Below are 21,164 nucleotides of genomic sequence, written 5' to 3'. Positions count from 1 at the left end.
AATAGATTTAGAAATATAAGAATTTGACAAGATTCTATCCCACGCGTTCTCCACGTTGTATTTATAAGCTAAGCACCGCGCTACATCACAACACTGCGTGAAGTGTCATATTTATGACTGTCGTGACCCAGTCGCAACGATGACTTGCAGATTTCTAAGATTCGTCTTCATGCAATGTCGTGCGAAGCTTTCAAATGTAAGTCGATCTCAGTGAATATAATAACTGTATGTGTGACGGTTAGGAGGAGGAGGACATTAGCGTTTAACGCCCCGTCGACAGCGAGGTCATTACCGACGGAGCACAAGCTCGGATTAGGGAAGGATTGGGAAGGAAATCGGCCGTGCCCTGTCGAAGGATTCATCCCGGCATTTGCGTAAAAGGATTTAGGGGAATCACGGAAAAACCTAAATTAGGATTGCCGGAGACGGGTTTGGACCGTCGTCTTCCCGAACGCAGTCCATCGTGCTACCCACTGCACCACCTCGCTCCGTATGACGGCAAATCGTGTCTTCTGCGGAAGGGCCCAGTAGTTTTGGTAAGTGATGTGTATGAAACGTCGTCTTTCGTTAACTACGTTGTGTGTATGTATTGTTTTGACGTAATTATCATATGTCATGAAGTTCGAAATAACAGTGGCAGATGTAGGATTCGAGATCAGAAAACATCAGGAAAGAGAGCCAGACAAGGAACTGGAAGTGAACTGTCCAAGTTTTGGGCAGTTCCCAAAGGCGAACGGTTCGGGTGTGACGTTGAACGGTCTGATTGGAGAAAACCAGTTCCGACGAGTGAAGTGTCAACTTACGAGTAATTTCAATCGGACTGGTAGTGTTGAGGCAACAAACTGCAAGTTCCGCGACCGTGAGAGTGAATTTCCAATTATTCTGCTTTATCTATCTTCAAAACTCAATAAATTGGTAAAACTTGTCTGGTATTTGGCGAAATTGGCAGTCAACAGTAAAGAGGCGTAGGATTTTTGGCATAAGTAACACAAAACTAATTTAGTTCTTATACTGAGAAGCTGAAAACTTTCTATCTGTCGAGAGTCAATAATTTAATATTTCTATTAGCTGCTTGGCAACTAACAGCGTCCATTGTAAAGCTTCGTGCCAAGGAGACTAATAGTTGTAAACAAGCCAGTGTTATTACAAATGTAAGTAACTGTTTTTTTTTAAATCGCAAAACATTCATTTAAAACCTAAATTACCAGTGGGAGATGAACAACAGCTGATAGATACAACTTAAAAAGGAACAGCTTTTCTATTTTTCTTTTCTTTTCAAAATGATGACTTTCTTTCGAATTCAGTGGGCTAAATTTAGCTGGCGTAAACGTAAGCAACATTAACTGGTATCGTAATACTTCATTGTAAATTCAGTGTACCGCTACATAATAAGTTTCATTTTTGCTGCGGTATATCTCCACTCGTTCCACATCCTGAAGCTTCTCCTACGTGACAGGATAGATGGGTGGATGGATGGCAAGAACTGAGCACTGTTAGTGTGGAAAAGCAGTTAAAGGCCTTTCAGGAATCTGAATGGGAGAAACAGAAATCGCTTACAACAGTATGCCAGAAATTGCGTGAAACGAGGTAAAAATGATTTAAGAAAGTATCTGTAATGTGAACAAGACATTGTGGAATGCAGTCGCGATCTTCCGGAAGAATTTCGTTGCGAGAAAGGGATAGTTGTTGACAAGAAAAAAAGCAGAAATGTGAATTTCAAGAAGTCGACGAGAATTCGTCCGGTCAGTTCAAGAACTCGGGACCGAATGAGGAGGTATTAAATAGAATTGGGGAGGATACGAAAGCAATCTGCAAAAACTAAAAAAAAAATCATACCTAATCAAGTTAATTCGGCTGTAGAAGGCAATTTAGATTTTTGTCAGATTCAAGATGCACTCTTACACCGTGTAAATGAGACTTTAGCGTTTACCTGTCCATTACTGCAAGCTGGTGTGTGAAATCTTATGGGACTTAACTGCTAAGGTCATCAGTCCCTAAGCTTACACACTACTTAACCTAAATTATCCTAAGGACAAACACACACACCCATGCCCGAGGGAGGACTCGAACCGCCGCCGGGACCAGCCGCACAGTCTATGACTGCAGCGCCCTTGACCGCTCGCATAATCCCGCGCGGCGCAAGCTGGCTTTGGGGCTGAATATTTGAATACAAATAACAAAACATTCTTCGAAAATACTTACCTTTGCTTTAGATACCTTCTTCTGTCGGTGCCTAGAGGATGACTGTTTGTTGTAATTACTGACAAAGCTCTTCAGTGTCCAACATTTATCCATCAGTAAAACACATTTTCTGTTCTTGTTTCATCAGCAGTTACTTATTGTTAAGAACTCGTCCGCGACAGAACTACGACACAATTACGCCCACTTCTACCATTTCACGATCATAAAGAATACATTCAGCGTTTCATCTACACGTTCTAGTCTTGATTCTTCCTATGAGCGACAACATTCATCAACAGTTCTCGTTTTATACATTATTATTTCCTCATACAATTTTTTCATGAGAAAAAATAGATTTCAGAGAGATGCGTCCATGTAAATGTTCACATATTTTCAGACAGGTAATTTAACATAAATTACATAAAAAGAGATGTATTTTCTTTGACTTCTGTGGCTCCTGCACCAATGCTCCTCCGAGAAGCCTTTCAAGTCCCGCAAATTTTAACTGTTCTGTTCCACAAATAGTAACCAGCCGAAACGGATTTCAAAAAGGATAAAAACAAATTTGGCCAAATAAGTTGTTCTGAAGTACTCGATAGACTGATAATGGATAGACAGCCTTCTTACAATAAAAAATCCTAAATACGAAAACCCTTACAATATAAAAGGCTAAATACGAAATATCATACAAATGCGACTGTGAAAGAAGGTAGTGACTAGTAGAGTCAAACGGCCTCCAAATTTTCGGACAGTGCTATCTACTCGTACCTTGAAAGAGACATACACCCGGTCCGGCACACAGTTTTTATCTGCCAGGAAGTTTCACGTACACTATGTGATCAAAAGTGTTCGCGCATCTGGCTGAAAATAACTTAAAAGTTCGTGGCGCCCTCCATCGGTAAAGCTGGAATTCAGTATGCTGTTAGCCCACCCTTAGCCTTAATAACAGCTTCCACTCTCGCAGGCATACGTTCGATCAGGTGCTGGAAGGTTTCTTGGGAAATGGCAGCCCATTCTTCACGGAGTTCTGCACTGAGGAGAGGTATTGATGTCGGCCGGGTAGGCCTGGCACGAAGTCGGCGTTCCAAAACAACCCAAAGGTGTTCTATAGGATTCAGGCCAGGATTCTGTACAGGGCAGCCCATTACAGGCATGTTATTGTCGTGTAACCACTCCGCCACAGGCCATGTATTAGAAACAGGTGCCGGCCGGGGTGACCGAGCGGTTCTAGGCGCTACAGTCTGGAACCGCGCGACCTCTACGGTCGCAGGTTCGAATCCTGCCTCGGACATGGATGTTTGTGATGTCCTTAGGTTAGTTAGGTTTAAGTAGTTCTAAGTTCTAGGGGACTGATGACCTCAGAAGTTAAGTCCCATAGTTCTCAGAGCCATTTGAACTATTTTTCATGAACAGGTGCTCGATCGAGTTGAGGGATGCAGTCGCCATCCTCGAATCGCTCTTCAACAGTGGGAAGCAAGAAGGTGCTTAAAATAGCAATGTAGGCCTGTGCTGTGTTAGTGCCACGCAAAACAATAAGAGGTGCAAACCCCCTTCATGAAAGACATGACCAGACCATAACACCACTGCCTCCGAATTTTACTGGTGTGTGAAATCTTATGGGACTTAACTGCTAAGGTCATCAGTCCCTAAGCTTACACACTACTTAACCTAAATTATCCTAAGGGCAAACACACACACATCTATTCGAACCTCCGTCGGGACCAGCCGCACGGTCTATGACTGCAGCTCCTTGGACCGCTTGGCTAATCCCGCACGGCGAATTTTACTGTTTTCACTATAGACGCTGGCAGATAACGTTCACCGGGCATTCACCATGCCCACACCCTGCCATCGTATCGCCACATTGTGTACCGTGATTCACCACTCCACACAACGTTTTTCCACTTGAGACCGAACCGCCGAATCCCTCTGTCAGTAAAACAGGTATATTTTCAACCGACTCGATTGTTTTGCCCCTTTCACTGACAGAATGACCCGCTTCCTAATTCCGTATGTATATCACAAATACATACTTGTAGCTATCACGCTATGTGTATTAACATTAATTAGTACGGTCCTAATGGTAAGAGATAGTAGCGAATTCAAGTTGTTAATATCTGAATACAGCATAGGTGCCACACTCTCAGTTCACTTTTGCTCCGCTACTACCCTCGCCATTGCGCAACATTAACTATGTGCCCCTTGGACCTTGCTAAGCTATTAAATTCACTTGCGTGTACTTTTCGACCGTTACTCGCCAGTATTTACCTAAAGATTAAAGCACACTTCTAACCAGACTATGACCCAAAGAGCTGTGATGATTGAATGGTTTCGATCCACAGCCTACGACGCCCTACAGTTCACACGGTAACACTGCCTACCTGACCCACTTAACTTTGTAGTGAACTTAAGTATCCAATCATCACTGCTAGCAGCAGTGGGTAACCCTTCCAGCACGACGAGAGCAGCAGACTTACCGTCGAATCCTCCCAAAAATACTTATAACTACGGTTGCCAGCTATGAAGGAGCAAAATAATAAATCAATTTTGTGCTCGTTTCAAAGTGAAACGGCTTGAGTTAAACTGAAACTTAATTTTGAATATTTCTATTACTGATCAGTCAAGATGAATCAACAAAGCAAATACTCTTTCAATTTCTCGTGTTAACTTGATAATTACTACCGTGGAAATTTATACAGCTTGGTTTAACAAAATTCTATCTTTCAACTTTATGTAATGATTTTGTATTAATATCTACATCTACATCTACATGATTACTCTGCAATTCACTTTTAAGTGCTTGGCAGAGGGTTCATAAAACCACAATCATACTATCTCTCTACCATTCCACTCCTGAACAGCGCGCGGGAAAAACGAACACCTAAACCTTTCTGTTCGAGCTCTGATTTCTCTTATTTTGATGATCATTCCAAACTATGTAGTTTGGGCTCAACAAAATATTTTCGCATTCGGAAGAGAAAGTTGGTGACTGAAATTTCGTAAATAGATCTCGCCGCGACGAAAAACCTCTTCGCTTTAATGACTTGCATCCCAACTCGCGTATCATATCTGCCACACTCTCTCCCCTATTACGTGATAATACAAAACGAGCTGCCCTTTTTTGCACCCTTCTGATGTCCTCCGTCAATCCCACCCGGTAAGGATCCCACACCGCGCAGCAATATTCTAACAGAGGACGAACGAGTGTAGTGTAAGCTGTCTCTTTAGTGGACTTGTTGCATCTTCTAAGTGTCCTGCCAATGAAACGCAACCTTTGGCTCGCCTTCCCCACAATATTATCTATGTGGTCTTTCCAACTGAAGTCGTTCATAATTTTAACACCCAGGTACTTAGTTGAATTGACAGCATTGAGAATTGTACTGTTTATCGAGTAATCGAATTCCAACGGATTTCTTTTAGAACTCATGTGGATCACCTCACACTTTTCGCTATTTAGCGTCAACTGCCACCTGCCACACCATACAGAAATCTTTTCTAAATCGCTTTGCAACTGATACTGGTCTTCGGATGACCTTCCTAGACGGTAAATTACAGCATCATCTGCGAACAACCTAAGAGAACTGCTCAGATTGTCACCCAGGTCATTTACATAGATCAGGAACAGCAGAGGTCCCAGGACGCTTCCCTGGGGAACATCTGACAGCACTTCAATTTTTCTCGATGATTTGCCGTCTATTACTACGAACTGCGACCTTCCTGACAGTAAATTACGAATCCAGTCACACAACTGAGACGATACCCCATAGGCCTGCAGCTTGATTAGAAGTCGCTTGTGAGGAACGGTGTCAAAAGCTTTCCGGAAATCCAGAAATACGGAATCAACTTGAGATCCCCTGTCGATAGCGGCCATTACTTCGTGCGAATAAAGAGCTAGCTGCGTTGCACAAGAACGAGGTTTTCTGAAACCATGCTGATTACGTATCAATAGATCGTTCCCTTCGAGGTGACTCATGTTTGAATACAATACATGCTCCAAAACCCCACTGCAAACCGACGTCAATGATATAGGTCTGTAGTTCGATGGATTATTCCTACTACCCTTCTTAAACACTGGTGCGACCTGCGCAATTTTCCAATCTGTAGGTACAGATTTATCGGTGAGCGAGCGGTTGTATATGATTGCTAAGTAGGGAGCTATTTTATCAGCGTAATCTGAAAGGAACCTAATCGGTATACAATCTGGACCTGAAGACTTGCCCGTATCAAGCGATTTGAGTTTATTCGCAACAATAAGGTATCTACTTCTAAGAAACTCATGCCAGCAGCTGTTCGTGTTTCAAATTCTGGAATATTCCATTCGTCTTCCCTGGTGAAGGAATTGCGGAAAACTGAGTTCAGTAACTCCGCTTTAGCGGCACAGTCGTCGGTAACAGCAGCGAAGGTATTGACTGCGTTTTGCGGCTTGTGTGCTTTACATACGACCAGAATTTCTTCGGATTTTCTACCAAATTTCGAGACAATGTTTCGTTGTGGAACCTATTAAAGGCATCTCGCACTGAAGTCAATCCCAAATTTCACGCGTCTGTAAATTTTAGCCAATCTTCGGGATTTCGCGTTCTTCTGAACTTCGCATGCTTTTTCCATTGCCTCTGCAACAACGTTCGGACCTGTTTTGTGTACCATGGGGGATCAGTTCCACCTCCTACCAATTTATGAGGTATGAATCTCTCAATTGCTGTTGCTACAATATCTTTGAATTTGAGCCACATCTTGTCTACATTTGCATAGTCAGTTCGGAAGCAATGTAGAATGTCTCTTAGGAAGGCTTCTAGTGACACTTTATCTGCTTTTTTAAATAAAATTATTTTGTGTTTGTTTCTGGTGGATTTGGAAGAAATGGTATTGAGCTTAGCTACAACGATTTAAGAAACGTTGCTTGAAAAGTTACTCATAAAAATTTAAGTTAACTATAAAATGGCGACTAGCAAATTCTAGTGTGACCGTTGTTGTTTTCAACATTCTTATACACTAAAGTTTTCTACAATAAAAGAAATTGTCAACGAAAGAGGCAATGGTGGCCTCTGTCTGATTTCACTATACTAGGTTGGGGTTACTACACTTCACCATGAACAACATGCGTCGTATTTTAACTCATAACTGTATTCTGTCCTCTGTACTTGCATGAAAACGCGACTGGTATTCTCTTTTTACAGTTCTATAAGGTAAGAATTAAACAATTGTAAACCGTCTTGCCTTGGGTAGACACAAGCAGCTGGTGGTGAGAGGTATGTGGAAAACGCAACTCTTCACGCTTCATACTCTCAATGGCGGCTGGAACTACGAGCCATTACACTCGTATAAGCCACTGCACGTTCGCCATAAAATTTGCTCGCAAGAACGCTTGCAACCCGCCCTAGTAGCGTAGAAACGACTTTGATAAACATTCGTCGCGTTTTATTCCACAAACGGCGACGATATTCACCTCTTCACTGTTGCACAACCACTTTTGCGTGAGCACACTTACACCAGTCCGATCTCGTCAAAATTACCCAAATTCCTCTCTCTGTTCGGTCCCTGTGCCTCAAGCTACCACGAGTGATGCTCGTCTCCCCAAGAGTGGGGGGTTCCCCTTCCACAAATTTATCAAAATCATTTAGTGTTTAAGCAAATTATATCTATTACCCTGGAGTTAATACCAGTTGTAATGATTCATGAACTAGCACTTAACAACATTAAATTATACAGTAATAACTTACAATTAACAACAAGAGGAATACATTTAAGTCTGAGAGCTTAGTGCGTTGGCTGACAGATAGTGTGGCGATGCCATTTCGCTCGTTCTCGCTGGCCTCAGCTCGCGCTAATTCCAGGTATCGCCAAGAGATTGCATCAGGTTGCGCGCCCTGGCCATCTCACGCCAGCGCGCTCGCTTTCGACGCGCGGGACTCCAAATTACTGGCAGCCTACGATCATTTCCATTCCGTTACACACTGTTCAATCGTCCAATGTTTACGCTCCTTCAAGGCGTCGTTTGGCGTTTACCGGCGTGATGTGTAGCTTATGAGCAGCTCTCGACCATGAAATAGAAGTTTCCTCGCCTCCCGCCTAACTGTCATAGTATTTGCAGTGGATCCTGATGCATTTGGAATTCCTGTGTGGTGGTCTGGATAGATGTCTGCCTAATACACATTACAACCCTCTTCAACTGTCGGCGGTCTCCGACAGTCAGTAGACGTGGTCAGCCCGTACACTTTTGTACTGTACGTATTCCTTCACGTTTCCACTTCACTATCACATCGGAAACAGTGGACCTACGGATGTTTAGGACTGTGGAAATCTCGCGTACAGGCATATGACACAAGTGACACCCAATCACCTGACCTCATTCCAGGTCTGTGAGTTCCGCTGTGCGCCACATTGTGCTCTCTCACGATTTCTAATGACTACTGAGGTCGCTTATATGGAGTACCCGGCAGTAGGTGGCAGCACTGCACTGTGCACCTAATATGAAAAACGTATGTTTCTGATAGTGTCCGGATACTTTTGATCACATAGTATACATACAGAGTTAAGCTCAATATAACATGAATGCATTTTTACATAGCAATTATTGTTATTACAATATTAAAATTATGTAGCTGTTGTGTTATAATTTAAGTTTAAATAAATAATTCCCTTGTGAATAAATGATAGCAGCAAAATAACATTTCCAACGTACCCTTAGAAAAATTAATGGATTACTGTGCTGATAAACCTCTTACATTATTTTATTTTCAAACAGCTGAGCAGCACTGAACGTACTCAGACATTTTGCTCTTTACCTATTCTGATCAACACTAAACTGATACACAGTATATCCCTACAAAAGAATGGCCCTGACTAACATTAACCTATACCTTTCACAAATCACTTACCTCTCAAAAATCTTCGTTACTCGAACTACTGCAATACAGCGAGCGCCACTACTGGCAGCTAAATAAAAGATTCTAGCTACTGAAGGCACTAACTACTGGTATGCATAGTTAGCAAATGAAAGATTTCGATAGAAACAAACAATGTATTTACCTTAATAGTGTTCAAAAGTCATTATATATATATATATATATATATATATATATATATCAGTTCATGACATCCAGTCTTACAAATTTCCTGTCTCTGATGGACACACGTCCAGATCATCCACTCTCAAAACTCCGCCATCTCTCTCCCCACATCCACCGCTCCTGGCGGCTCACCTCCAACTGCGCAACGCTACGCGCTGTTAACAGCCAACTGCCCAACACTGCAATGGCGAATATTACTCCAACAATGCAAACCAACCACAGCCTTCACACAGCACAGACAGTGATTTTCATACAGAGCACTACGTGGCGTTGGCGTTACCAATATAAGAACCTAAACAGCCTACTTACATAGCCCCCATGCTCCCCACAAAAAATTTTACAAATTGTTTTGGGCAGTGGCCAATACAGATTTGAAAAAATTTTTCATAGTTACAATAACAAAGATATAAAATGCGCACACTTATTGATACTCTGTTGGTCAAGAGCAAAAATTGTTCTCATAAAGACAGTCCTGATCATTTATCACAATAGTAATTACAGTTTTTTTCACGAAGTCTCATTAGTAAATGAAACTGCACACAGAAGTAGTGGATTTCCAAGCAGTCTTGAAGAAGTAGTGTTGTCCTTCCAACAGAAAGACAGTGCTGACTCTTGACATGCAGACAGGTAATGGGCCACAACAGAGCAAACCCACAGCAGAGTCAGTCAAGTTGAAGAATATTGGTAGGTAGGTCATCACAGAGCAGACCACTGTAGTCTTGTTAGAGATTACGGTATTGGTGGGCCACCAGAGGTGCAGAACCACTGCAGTCCTTGTAGAAATAATGGTACTGATGGGTCATCAAGGGTGCAGACCCACTGCAGTCCTTGCAGAGATGGCCAGCAGCCATCTGTTGCGACTGTGCAGGTGCCCAATCACCATCAAAAAGTCTTGCGGACAATATAGGAAGTCCATAACCACCACTTGTGCACTCACAATGTTTTTGGAACTGTCCTTAGAACCAGCAATGCTGTTAACCAGTCCCTTGTTGAATTATTAACACATGTGCAAACACTAACAGTCCCAACTTCTCACACATATTGTGCATATACTATGACCAACAGAAACGTGTGCACTGAAATGAATGCATACAAGTTACTTAATTTGCTGAACTGGTGTCCATTACAGTTTTATAACATGAGAATACAATATTCATTTTTGCCCAAATCTTTTTCATATAACTTCTCAATGCAGTCTTTCCCTATTCTTCATAGTTAGTTTCTTATATAGTCTACCCCCTCGTAAGCTAACTTAAATCTACTGAGCTCAGATATATATAACAAGGGACGAGGCAATGCAGCAACACACAACAAATTAACACAAACAGAAATAACAAAAAAATGCAAATTGGCAAAGCAAGCAGGGGTATATCGAAAGTAGCAGAGTAAATGCAACATTACAACTAATATGAGCCAATGTGCAGCAACAAGAAAAATAAATCAGTAGTAAAACTGGCTTAACAGGGTAATACAATTTGAAATTCAGTACCACTATGCCTGGCACACAGCAGCAGCAAATGCAGTAACTTATACCTAAACATGACAAAGCTCAAGCAGAAAACATATTATAGTAAAGACAGGAAATGTCTAATAACTATGTCACATCTTAACACTAAAGTGATGCATCACAAAAACTTATTCTACACAAGAAATTACCAAGTACTTGAAAAGAAAATCATGTATGCAGTTACTGTTATTAGTCCCTTCTTATTGTTCTTTCCTTTCCAAGTGCTCCTTTTTCGAAGAATGTGGATCATAAAATTATTATTTAATAGATCTGTTGGCAGAAAGTGTTCACATTAGCAAATGCATTTAATTTTATTTTATAAAACCAATGCTGCAACTCACCTGGATACCAGATATCAAATGAAATAAGTAACTATGTAAAACAAAGCATAACAATATCTTTCAATAGTCATGTGGCATTTCATAAGTTAGTAGAAATTCTCTCAATTCTTGTAGAAAGACACTTGTCATAATCAGGTGTGCAGATGTAAGAATATTTCCCATCAATTCATAAGCATTTCAGTAAGTAGCACAAAGTACGTGCTCCAAAGTATAATCGTATGTTTCCAAATAATAGTGTGTCATATGTGTGATGCTTTGTACAAAGGAATGTCAATAGCGAGGTTAATGGCCAGTTTTTTCTCCACCTTATGGTTTTTTCTCCAGGCGGCTGGTGCAGCTGGCCGCTCACAATGCATGACGTCAAGGTCACTTGGCTTTCTTACCGAAATATTTACGACAGCAGTTTGCACTACAGGGACAGTCTCATATAAAAATTTCACAGGTCGAGAATTTGCATCACAAATATGTAGAAACAAAATCCTATAAATATAAGACTGTCCAAAAAATTTTCGGTGGCATTGTGATACATTCACGCATGTACACACATTTCATAATTCTTAAAGTACCATTCTTCGTTTCCAACATCCTTTTCCGCAAATCAGAGTCCCTAACCACTACTCATTATTCATATAAACATGTAATCACATTCCTCATATACGGCAGCATCATCTTATTGATCATAAACATACCTCAACAGCATAATACACATCGTCATCGTAATAATAACATCATAATATATCAATCACAACTCAAAATCGTCGCAGCTTCTTTCAATAATTTCAAGACCTTCAATAAAGTCATCTACCTCAAACGTACTTCAAAAATCATGCTCCCTTACCAAATACGGCATTCAAAGCTCTCATAGTATCACAATGGTTGCGAAAAAATATGAACAGGTCACACAGCGCAAACAAAATACAATTTCATGAGTGTGAAATTATCCACCTGTGTAATTGCGTAAACATGTGTCACTGACATAGTAAAAAAAAAAGTTTGTTTCTCTGTTAAATAATCAGATAGCTGTGTAATTCTGTGTTAGAGAAATATGGTACCGATGTGTAAAGTTGTATAAGCAAATACCATATTAGCTAGGACTCCTTGTGCTTGCCACACACATGGAACACAAAGTAAGCTTGTACCCCCCTGAGGATTAATGTAATTAGACCCTCAGGTGTTACAGATTACAGCAATAGAATGAAATGTATCACGGAAAAACTTTTGCATCTTTGTAATTTAAAAATCTTTAAAAATAAATGTTTTAAGTACAAAATCAATCACTCAGATACGTGTACTGTAGCACTAAACTGTGCGTCTTGTTGTAAGACAATCTCTGTCTTTACTTAAGGGTAAAAAATGTGCCAAGTGTCGTAATTATTGTCCTCCGTAAGCAAAGTTCTGTAGAAGTCAATGTACATACCTCGTAATAAACAAAGTGAATTGCTTTGCATATAGATATCGTAGTTCTTACGCTTATTGCCATGATGAAGTGAGTACTGTATTGTAACGTATTGTTGTGCTACAGAAAAGGCTGTCTCATTGTAGCTATACCACAAAAGTTACTACTAAAACATGTTTTCCTTCCCAGAAGAATTCAGAAAATCTGCGGATATAAAACAGATACACCGCAAAAGCAACAATGTAAATTGTGTCACACATTAGTAGCGTCGTGATACAGTCATGTAGCATTCAAATAAACTAACCACTGGGTCATCTGGTATCTCTCAGAAAGCACTTTAAATCCATAATGTATTTTCAAGTAAACCAAAATGTTGCAATAAAATCTCATTAGCAGTACTGGTATATGTTCTAAGTATGTAAGCCTTATAGTAATCGTGCAACTAACAAGCAAGAATGTACACGCACAATAACACTGTGTCGTCTGTTCACTATAACAATGCATTCGTAATTACTGTCTAAATATGTTCCCTAGGTTCTAGACTGGATAGTTAATTTTAAAACATAGTTGCATGTTAACAGTTTCTAAGTGTGACAAAGAGTACTAGTAACGTGAAGTGAAAAATTTTATACCAAAGACTAAGTTGAAAAACAGATTATCACTCAGTAAACAGTTTTACATGTGAAATGTGGTGCAATCCTTTATTCTTCCTAGTGCGCAGAGTTTCAACATTAAAGCAATTATCATGTTGTATACATCGGTAAGGAATGCTAAAATTTTTCTCAAGGTTAGCGTCTATGTTATTTTTCTCTGAGCCAGCCAGCGCACATGGCTGCCTGCGGTGCGAGTCATTGTCTGTCTCTTTGTTGTCGCGCCGTTATTGGGATTTGGAGACCTAACTTCTACAAATTCACCTTGCCAAGAGAGCCCAGCCCTGTTTGAATCCCGCCAGTTCTGGTGAAATTCAGGTCTGTCGTAATGATTATATCGTCTGTCGTCATGTCGGTAGTTCCTATAGTTTCTTTCTTGTTGGTTAAGTGGTGGAGAACTTCTCCCTGAGTTATCACTGCATGGTGGACCGTTGCGTCTGAAGTTATTCTGTCTCCCATGACAATAATAGTTCTGGTTGCCATATTGTCTGTTTCTATGATTGTCTCTGTCATATTCATTACTATGGAAATGAGATCTTTCTCTGTAACTATTACTACTCTGCCAACGGTTGTCATATGGATGATGTCTGTTTTGGTCACGATTTACATTGTCAGAATAGCCTTGTCATGACCAATTATTATTTCTGTCATCGCGGAATTGTGACGAATGTGACCTGTAATTGTTGTGCTCCTGTTTTCGAGTTATGCGATTGTCAGTGTCAATTTCCAATTTTTGTAACAGTCCCTGAAAAGCTTCAATGTCGTCTTTGCAACGTCCCACCAAAATAATATGTCGTAAATGTTCAGGCAATTTGATTAGCAAATGCTGATGAGTTCTGAGGGGCTGTAAGGGTTTGACAGGTACTGATTCTTGTGCAACATGTTTTCAAAATATTTCACAAGACTGGAAAATTCAGATTGTTCGAAATGTTTCATCATTATGATGCTATGTTTTACTCGGTCTTGCGTAGTTTGAGACCAATATGCTGAGAGGAAGACATGATAAAATTCTCCTTCACTGTTACAATCGTGAATGACCGATCGCATTCTTACAGCTGGTTCATTCTCTAAATAGCCACACATAAATTCTAATCTGTGCTCTAATGACCACTTGGGAGGAAAACAATGAGAGAATTGATGAAGCCACGCCTGTGGATGAATGTCGTTGCCGGAATTCTTACATGTTTTGAATTTACGTGTAGTAATGAACAGCTTATAGTCAAAATCATCATGTCGGCGAGTCGCATTCGGTCATAGTTACTTCGTTTCGGCGGTTTCATCTCAAAATTCAGTGCGCCTTGCCAATTTCTTTCATAATTTCCAAAATGCCCTGTGTTATTATTTTGTGACTTTTCCGTATTTCTATGTCCCTCTTCCCGTGTTGGAGCGCGAGTCTCCTTAATTCTTGTATTACTTGTGTCAACTGATCTTCTACTTCCCGGATTTCTCTTTTGTACCGTGTATCGATTTGATTTTGATTTTGTTTGAATTTTCTAACTTGTTCATACTCCGCTGTGTCAGTGAAGGCTATGGGTCTTGCGTCATTCAGATCATCATCTACCTTTGTAGATAAGTTAGTGAACTGATCCGAAGTTCGGCTAATTTCTCCGATAGTGAACTGATTTCCTCAGTGTTTTTTTCTGAACCACGTGTCAGAGTGTCCATTAGTTTTGAAATCATATCTACTGTGTCCCTTAAGTATTCCGGCAAGTTGTGTAATCGAATCGGTAGATGCAACTGAGTCAATTTTAGTTTGCAGGGTGACGTGATTATTCGATTTTAAGTTAAATCTTCACGTGTTTGTTCAAGCGTTTGTTCCATTGAGTCTAACTTTTGAAGCTGTTGCTGTGTTTGTCTCTGGTGTTGTTCCATTGTGTCTAACTTTTGAAGAGTTTGTTCCATTGTGTCTAACTCTTGCTGAGTTTGTCTCTGATTTTGTGTCATTTGTTGCATTAATTGCAATAACAATGTATTGGTGTCCGGAATCTGTTCCTCTATGTTTTTCGGCAGTGCATTTGCACCGGCAACATTCACATTTTGACAAGCATAAAATGTATCTTGACTTATTTGAGAAAACGGTGAGGGCCCAAAACCTGAATCTACAGTATTTGCAAGATTGTGTCTTGTCATTTCGGATTCCTGAGGCGAGATGTTGCCGACCGATCGATCGATAATGCTTCCCTAATTGTTTCACTGTCTACACCATTATTTGCCGCCCGCTCCATTTCCTTACGCACAGTTACCAAATTACTACTTTGAACATTAGTTAATTCATTACACGGTGGTGCTGATAAGCTACGCTCGACGTCACTATCATTTCTCAATTTAGTTTGGAGCCTAGTGTTACGTTTTTCACACGCCATAATTATCACGTATTTCACACGATAACAAGAAAAGCACAATTTGAAGAGCAAAAAAAAAGAAAACACATTAACATAGCACTAAAAATAATATCTAGTTAATAGCAAGCGCAGCTGCGAAATACTTGTTGCAAATCTACATGCATGCCACAACTGTTTTACTGTACAACAATGAAAAACTACAACTACAAAGGAAATTCTCTATACAATTGTGCTCTACCAGTAAACAATAGCTACACTAATTACACAAACTACAAGAAAAAATCAGAAGATTCCAGTGAGATATCCTCGGCTAAGGGTCGACATATGAAACGTCCCCTTAGAAAAATTAATGAATTACTGTGCTGATAAACCTCTTACATTATTTTATTTTCAAACAGCTGAGCAGAACTGAACGTACTCAGACATTCCTCTCTTTACTTATTCTGATCAACACTAAACCGACACACAATATTTTTAGCGCAACGCAATCTGACTTTCAAAAATCTCTACAAAAGAATGGCCCTGACTAACATAAACCTATACCTTTCACAAATCACTTACTTCACAAAAATCTTCGTTACTCGAACTACTGCAATACAGCGAGCGCCACTACTGCCTGCTAAATAAAAGATTCTAACTACTGAAGGCACTAACTACTGGTAGGCATAGTTAGCAAATGAAAGATTTCGATAGAAACAAACAATGTATTTACCTTAATAGTGTTCAAAAGTCATAATATATATATATATATATATATATATATATATATATATATATATATATATATATATATATATCAGTTCATGACATCCAGTCTTACAAATTTCCTGTTTCTGATGGACACACGTCCAGATCATCCACTCTCAAAACTCCGCCATTTCTCTCCCCACATCCACCGCTCCTGGCGGCTCACCTCCAACTGCGCAACGCTATGCGCTGTTAACAGCCAACTGCCCAACACTGCAATGGCGAATATTACTCCAACAATGCAAACCAACCACAGCCTTCACACAGCACAGTCAGTGATTTTCATACAGAGCGCTACGTGGCGTTGGCGTTGCCAATATAAGAACCTAAACAGCCTACTTACACAATGCTTCAGCACACACTTAGAAATTTCAGATACGCGATACAGAATTGACTTTTGTACCGTTTTTTGCACGAAATTAGCGGATCAGGTTATATACTAAAATGAGTCTAGCGCAATGTTTCACTACAGGGTTAAGGAAAACTCCACCCTGAAAAAACGTCCCACGAAGACGCAACTGCCGTATTTGGGAAATGGAAAACAGAATTAAATATTTCACCGTCGAGCACGACTGTAGACATCCATCTTGTAACAGTACAGAAATTTCATCACTTCCAGTCTTCCGGGCACGTCCAGACAGTCGGTTTTGCTAAACAATATTGGAGCGCACTTGCGAAATACTATGACGATTGATTTTACTGTTGTCTATTTACAGTAACAAATACAGTAATTACCCTGAACTGCTAGAGATATTTGAAGCAATGTTGGTCCACGAACCACTGCGTTCTTAAATGAGTATTTTTAATGACAGAACTATAACGGTGGAGAGGTGGAAAATTTAAAAATTTGATAAAAAGCTACTGTGTCCACAAAGTCTACTTATATGATGCTGCTGAAACGAAGAATTTATGGCAAGTACGATTCCAATATTACTAGAAATCGTTCGAGGCTGTTTGCTATTAGACAGAAACGAATCGTACAATAACGAAATACGACGACTGAATTCATCAATTTGTTGGTTCCTGTCTAATACTGCTGGTACACCCCTTCGGTGTGAGCATGTCCCCCTAACGAAATGCGGTCAATGTTAGACGTCGATCTTGTTCCCATCTACTTACAGTATGTTGAAGTGCCTTCTGTTTAATGATCTGTGTCCTTGAAAATTTTGGCTGTCGGACCCACAAGTCTCCTCCTTGTTTCACGGTTATAGGTCGTCTTTTCTTCCGTCGTTACTAACAGATTCCTTTCTGTCTAACAGCAAATAGATCCTCTCTGTGTTATGGCATCGTACTTTGCATATTTCCCCGCGATATTGCTGGAAATCTTTAAATGTAAATCTCTAGCAATTTTTCGTTCTTGACAGAATCGTCGAGGCAGGTGTAACAATACGAGTCAAGATAGATGTAACGGAACTTGAATAGCGTATTTGCCTCTATTGGTTACGGTAGAGAGATCGATCTTTCGGTCCTGTCTGTATATTTATATATAATATTGCATGAATAAAGGCTGAGCGAGTATAAAGCTATCGTTAAAAACGCACGCCGCGCGATTTGTTCGGTCGTAATAATAATAACATGCTTTTGAATACAATTGAAATATACCTGTTTAGTGTTATTGGAAATAATATGTAGTAAATTAATGAGTAAGGTAGCTGACCCTATAAGAAGAGGTAAAATTGGGCATATTGAGGTGTTTTGCTTTATAGGGCTTCGTCGGAAGCCGATGATACAGCGTCTTTTTTTCGTTTACTCTTAGAAATAAACAAGTAAAGAAGTGTTAATTGTGCGTAGTGAAAAAATATAGGAGCGAATTTTAAATAACTGCGCTATACAACCAGAGTAACAAAAGGGCATTTAGTTACACGAAATCGCGAAGTGTGGTCATTAAATTGAGTACACCTACAGGGCGATCAATTCCGGGATAAATCTATGCGCATCTCACGAGGGACGCGGTATTGAGACTGTTTTATTTTATTTATTATTTTTTAATTATATCGCGGAGAGCGGGCTCCAATTTATGAAAAGGAGAAAAACTATATCATTATCATTGACCGTTGGTGTCGAGCAACCAAAACTGTTCATCAAAGGGTTTCGATGGAACTTGGGAGTTAGGGTTCAGGCACTCGCAGTGTACTGCACATCAGAGTGTGAATGAGTGGTGAATGCGAAATAAAACTGTGAATAAATACGTTAAATAAAACAGAAGAAACAAGACAGTTTGGTCGTATCTGTTATTATTCCTTAAACTGTAACATTTCTTATCGTTGTACGAAGCCTTTATAGACGATCGTTATGACAATTTGCTTCGAAGGGATCCCGTACGAGTTAAATTTTGGGGACCTGTTCAAGAGGGGGTAGTTCGTAAATCCTAACTGCTGCAGCTATTCTGGAATCAGGTGCTACCGTGACCGTTGTGTGTTGTCAATGACTTAAGGTTACCATGTCTCATGCTCTAAGATCGACGCGCCTTTCCAATCGGTATAACGGCGCCTCACGGCAACAACGACAACGCCGACGACGGAGGAAGATACGGTGGACAGATTCTGTTGTGCCACTGGGCTTCTGAGAAAAAAAATATGGTTTTGCCACGCTACAATACACTGACTGTGGTAAAAATGTTGTTCAACGCTCCACTGGTAGTTCTTCGACAAATATTCATTGAAAAACCTGTCTTGTATCTCGGAGTAATTATGGTATTTCGTTCGCTTTGCTTCTGTAAACAGCTAATGGTAAAATCAATTTTGAGGCATTCGCTCCGACGTTTTGTAAATACGCTCCGAAATTGCTACGCAAACATGACTGCGTTCCTGGATAGTTACAATTGTTGAAATCTTTGTACACTAGGTAAATATCTACTGCAGTGCTCCACGTTTAGACAATTAATTCTGTTTTCCACTCCTCATACAGAACACTCGCCTGTTAGCGGAATTTTGATCTTTTCGGTTATCTGTTTCTTGACATCTTCCGCCATTGTCAACTGCACACTCTCTGTAACCGTTTCGTATTCTGTTCCTATCCACTCGTCTAACTTGCTACACTTGCCTTCTATGCCTCCAGTTCATTTATTGTTTATGTCCTCTTGGCTTCGTATCTTTCCTTGCTCTCAATTTTTGTGCGTTTTTAGTCTAATTGAAATGACCAGTGGCCGCTGACTTTGTGGAACTCGTACTTCTTCCCGAATATTATTTCTTCCACTGCCTACTGCCTCGAGCGTATCCTGTGGCTTGTCTCAAATCTCGGGCACTTTTCTGAATCGCCTTTAATTGCGAATCACACTGATCTTGACATACTTTTGTTTATAAGTCTTACTGTCTTCATCAGATTTTCTGAATAGCCTCGAATTGCCTTTCCAGGCTAAAAGCACTTGCTAATTGCTACGCGTTGTTATGTAATTGACCTAATACGCTAGTTTATTTCACACTGGTATTCAACTATATTCTCTACCTGCATTTTATGTTACTCAGAACAGAAGTATGTGACGATGTATATTATGCAGTCCAATGTTAGCATATGAAGTCTTTCACAAAAATAATTTTACAGTTACATAAAGTTACTTACAAGTCGTGCAGTTACGTGTAAGTCTTTAGTAAACAGGTCTTACAATTACATACAATAGTTGGTATTGTAAATATGTAGTAATTTTGACCAAGTAATCTCCTTCTGGATAAAGTTAGCTTCAGGATTGTACATAAGAATCATAGGCTTTGTTTAGGAAAATATGGTACATTATTTAATCATTTAGAAACTATGAATTTTAAATGAAAAAATAAATTTTAAAAACATTACTGAAGTACTGAAATGTAGTGCTGATAATGTTTTTGGTGCAATAATAGATGACTACTGAGTTATCAAATTATTTGCATATAATAATCGGGAATATTTATGCGACCAGACAGATTTGCCATATGGATTTTCTTTGACTGTGTAAATGGATGCTCTGTTATATGGTTTAATGATTATGTTATGCTCTAGAGCAGGGCTTCCCAAGCTTTTGCACCATCTGTGTGCACATCTATGCAATTAGACCATGAAACTTCGTTAGTCCTTAAAAAATTATCCAAAAGACGGAATATTTCAGCACCTGTCGTGTTAGCAGGCAGCGGTCGGCACAATAAGAGGTCCTCCCCAAAACATCCAGAATATTCATAACGGACAAAAACCAATAAAATCGCTAATCCTGCAACATCAGTGGATTCATCTATCTGCAGAGAAAATGAATTGTGTTGGATGTGAGAAACAAGAGTGTCTTTCACATCATTTGACATGTCAACAATGCGTCTCTTGACAGTATTGTTTGATAATGGCACCAAAGATACAAGCTTTACTGCCTTTTCGTCTAGCATGCAAGAAACAATATCATTAACACACGGCTTTATGAGATTTTCTCCAATGGTATGAGCTTTAGCCTGTTTTTGCCACTCGATAACTAACCAAGAAAGAAGCTTTTAATGAATTTTCATTAATTGTTTTTGCATGAGTTTTCATGCAATGCTGAGAGGCAGCTAGTTCAGCACTCTTCCTTTTGAAAAAATCGAGTCTTCAGCCTGGAAATCCAGGTGAGTACCTTCAAAATGACGGCGCAATTTAACTGGAACCATTGAACTGTTCGGAAGGACTCTCGCACAAATTACACACTGAGCTTTACCCTCCTTTGTCTCCATAAAGCCCATTTCTAAATAGCTTTCGTTGTACTTGCGCTTCTTGGTAATTCCACTTCCATAATTCCACTTCCACAGGATACTGCAACCAATGGAGTACTTGCAGCGTTTTCACATAATAAATCCGGCTGTGGAGTTTCTTCTGATTGGTCTTCCTTTGGTCGTCCTCCCTCCTCATTCATTTCAACTGGAAACCTCCCTTGTTGTGAAGGCGATGGAAAAACTGCACCTTTCTTCAATGATCCTGACTTCAGCCACCGATCCATGCTAGAAGT

The sequence above is a fragment of the Schistocerca serialis genome, chromosome 8, assembly GCF_023864345.2.
Source record: "Schistocerca serialis cubense isolate TAMUIC-IGC-003099 chromosome 8, iqSchSeri2.2, whole genome shotgun sequence".
Classification (NCBI taxonomy): domain Eukaryota; kingdom Metazoa; phylum Arthropoda; class Insecta; order Orthoptera; family Acrididae; genus Schistocerca; species Schistocerca serialis.
Note: the sequence above shows the minus strand (reverse complement) of the source record.